Raw genomic sequence first — 3,765 nt, forward strand, 5'->3', positions numbered from 1 at the left:
GTCGCCAGCAACTCACGGGCAGCCCAGCTCCAGGTTGAGCTGTTGTTCACCATCTTATCTGTAGAGGGCGCAGCATCACTGGCCCTCATGTGGGATCCAAACCGGGGCCCTGCTGCTCAGAGCTGGAGTCCCAAGCCAGCTCTTAACCAACGTGCCACTCAGCCGGCTCCATGCATTCTTTATCCTTTAAAAAAATATGTATTGAGTGCTTTCCATGTGCCATGGCCTGTTCCTGCCCAGGGCTGAAGTCAAGACACCCATGGGGGTAGGGACTGTGTCTATCTTATTTATGTTTCCCCAGCACCCAACCGAGAGCCTGGCACACAGAAGGTATTTTAAAAAAACATTTGCTATTAACAATATTATCACTGTTATGGGAATGATTATCTCAGTACACCCCTTAGCCACAGCCCAGAGGGAGGCAGGGAGGGCATGAGAGGGCCTAGAAGGGGGAGGACTTCAGCTCCTGCTGCTTTGGAGGCCACACCCAGTGGCCCTGTCCTTCAGGGAAGGCCCCAGTGGCTCAGGGCACTATGCCCAGGTGCTTTGTGCATGGCCAGGCCTGTCCAAGGTCAGGAGAAACCACAGTGCTGTTTCCGCAATGGGTTGGCAGGTTTCAGCAGGAGCAGATGCCCTTGGGAGATGACCTTGGAGTTGAGCCTAGAGGGAGGCAGAAGGAAGGGCTGGGACAGGAACAAACTCAAGTTGAGAGTGAGGCCAACCCAGAGAACACCCAGAGGTATTAGCATCCCTGGGAGGAGGGGTAGGGTGAAGATGAGGGAGCAGCGCATGAGGATACCTTCCTGTGAGGTGCTAGGGGCTGGCCAGATAGCTCAGACCCTGACCTTCCCCACCCTGACCCAGTGACCAAAGGTCTCTGGGTGGAGTTGGCCTCATTCAGGCTCAGCTCCTAGGAGCAATATATCCCCCTTTGAAGGCCCAGCTCCCTCCTCCTGACCAATCGCCTAGATTCCAAGGGGATTGGAATCTTTGATTGGCATCCCTTCTTCATGGGATGCCCAGTCCAATCCAGGGACCCAGAGGGCAGCCCAAGAAGAACCTGAGAAACCCCCGTTTCAATGTGGCCTGACTAGCCCATTTCCAGGTCCCATGGCCTCTGGCTACCCAGGGCTCTGCTGTCCAAGAGGCCTGCTGGTCAAGGCTAAGAGTCTGTGAGTGTGTAAGATGAAGAGAACAGCAGTCTGGGACAGAGCTGGATGGGGCATTGCTGTGAGGGCCTTCTGCGTGGCTAGGACTGAGCCCTACAGTGATACAAAGCCAAGGCAGGCCTTAGGCAGTGTTTGAGGGGCTCTGAAAGGGGTGGAAAAAGCCAGGGGCATGGGCAGCAGGCCACATCCAAAAAGAAGGTCTGGGGTGGTGTAGCCTGTGAGATGGGTTGAGGACTGATGTCCCACATATCCTGGGACGACAGGACTCAGTTAAGGAGACAACAGGGCTGGCCTTTGAGCTGTGTTTGGAGCAGCAGAACACACAAAGGAGGGCGTACCTGTGACAAAGGGAGTTTCCCAGCTCTAGTTTTGTGCCATTCAATCCCTCAACAAACATTTATTGAGTGCCTGCTATGTATTTAGCCTACACCTGGTTAGTTAGCCTTGGAATTGTGGTAGGGACCCACAGGCCACTGCTTGCCTCTGCTGGGGGCTGAGTGGCTAGAGGCTCTAGAGGGAGCCAGTCTCTGAGGGTCCCAACAGGGACAAAGCTGATTCTGACAATTAGAGCCTGGTTACTGGCCCTTAGCTTAATTCCAGGGCCGACACAAAAGCAGAACCAGCCCTCATCAGAAAATGGCCTTGTGGAGGGTGAATGACCACCCCAAGTTTACATAGCTTCTAAGCAGTTGATCTAAGCTTCTAAACAGGGTTAGACCCTGCATTGGCGACTTTATGCCATGTGCCTTGCACCAGGGACTAGACGTGTCTCAGTCTTACCTGCAATCACCAACAGCACCCCTGTCAGACCTGCTTTGTCTCTGTTTTCACAGAAAAAACCTGTCTGCTTTGGAACCCGACAAAGGGGCTGCCAGGCAGCAGGGCGGAGGCTGGTTTACCCAGCTGGGCCCAGGGAGGCCCTGGCCCTGAGGCCTGGGAGTGGAGGGTGTTGGGAGGAGTGGCATCTCACACAAGGGGGGAGGCAGCAGACAGGTGGGAGAGCTAGAGGCAGTTCAGTTCAGTCCAGGCAGGGAAGTGACAGAACAGGCGGTGGCAATAAGACCCACAGGATTGAATGTTGTGCAACTGGGACCGACCTTAAGAAGGCAGCTTGCGAAGGTACTATGTCCTCCTCCCTGCCTCAAGGATACTCCCATCCTTTCTCTCCCTCCCACTTCTCTTTCAGGCCACAGAGTGCAGGCAGCCTGCGTTAGATCACCCAGCCTCCCCTACCACCAAATGCCTCAGTTCTACCTGTAGCCCCAAGTAGAAGCCCAACCCAGAGGTTCTCAGGTCTCCAGCTTCCTGTGATAGTTGAAGGCTTCTATCAGCCAGCCATGCTGGTTCCTGTGCAAAGAAGGTGCCTCCTTTTACAATCGGCTCCTCCAGGTGGAGCAGCAAAAGGATTGGAGAGCAACTAAACTATGTGCTCATTCTGGGCCCTGGACACTGTTGGTCCTGGCCTGACTGTCACCATGCTCTGGGTCAAGCAGGAGTGCGGGACCCTTCCCTTCTCCGCCAAGGGAGAGAGACCTGGCTATAAGGTGCAGGAAAAGCTCTACCCAAAGCACAAGAATGACAAAGAGGAAATAAGCATGGGATACAGCACAGGAATTCAGTCGCTAGGGCTCCTCAGACACACACTGCCCCTCACCTGTCAGCTTAGGACTTGCTGCCCGGGCCTGGACTCCTGGCACAAGCTTAGCCCTGCCCCAATCCACACACCCACAGACACTCATATTTGGTGGTGACCTGGCAAGGACGCTCTGGTCTCCTGGCTGAGGACACTTTTCCGCTTCCTGACACTAGAGTTGACATCCAGGGCCACTCAGAAGGCTGGAGGAATCTAGGCCGCTTGCATCGTTCTAGGCTCCCAATAAAATACAAATGGAAGAATTGTGAAAATAGCATTTTAAGAATTATGGCATATGTTATTTATGCTTTGTTCATATATTCCGCAGATATTTTTGAGATCCTCCTATATGTCAGGCACTGTATTAGGCCTGAGTATTGAGCAATTAAATGTTTGTGGCACACATGCAAAATGTATAGTGTCATTTGGAGATAACTTCAAAGATTTAAATCCCAGGCTTCCTGGCCCTTCTCCTCAGGACCTCCACAGCCCCTGCCCTGCATGACTTTCTCACTGGTGTAGATTCGGCCTCTGTCCCCTGTTCCCAAAGGATCTCGGGGACCACAGTGAGGTTGGTTGAGGCAGTGGAGGCTTCCTCAAGAGTCCAGAAAGCATAGGCCTATCTCCAGCCTATCCTCCCAGCCCCATCCTTTCTATCTCTTGTGGCTGCTGTCTCTCCTGCAGCACCAGCTCCTTTAGTCACTGATTGGTCTTGGTGAAGTACCCTGCCCAGTGGTGCCCAGCACTGCCCAGTGGTGCCTCTCATGGCTGAGTCACAGATTGGCTGGATTGTTTAGGCTGACCTCACCTCCGGGCTTGGCTGTGGGACTCCCCAGCTGTGGCCACCTGGTGTGAGCCTGGCTGTCTGGGTTGCTGGAAGAGTAGGGCAGAGCCCTGCCACCAGAGTGCAACATCTGCCAGCTGGCCCTGGGGTCTGGGAATCCAGGTGCAGGGGGCCATGGG

This window comes from Hipposideros armiger, unplaced genomic scaffold (assembly GCF_001890085.2).
Source record: "Hipposideros armiger isolate ML-2016 unplaced genomic scaffold, ASM189008v1 scaffold_66, whole genome shotgun sequence".
Classification (NCBI taxonomy): domain Eukaryota; kingdom Metazoa; phylum Chordata; class Mammalia; order Chiroptera; family Hipposideridae; genus Hipposideros; species Hipposideros armiger.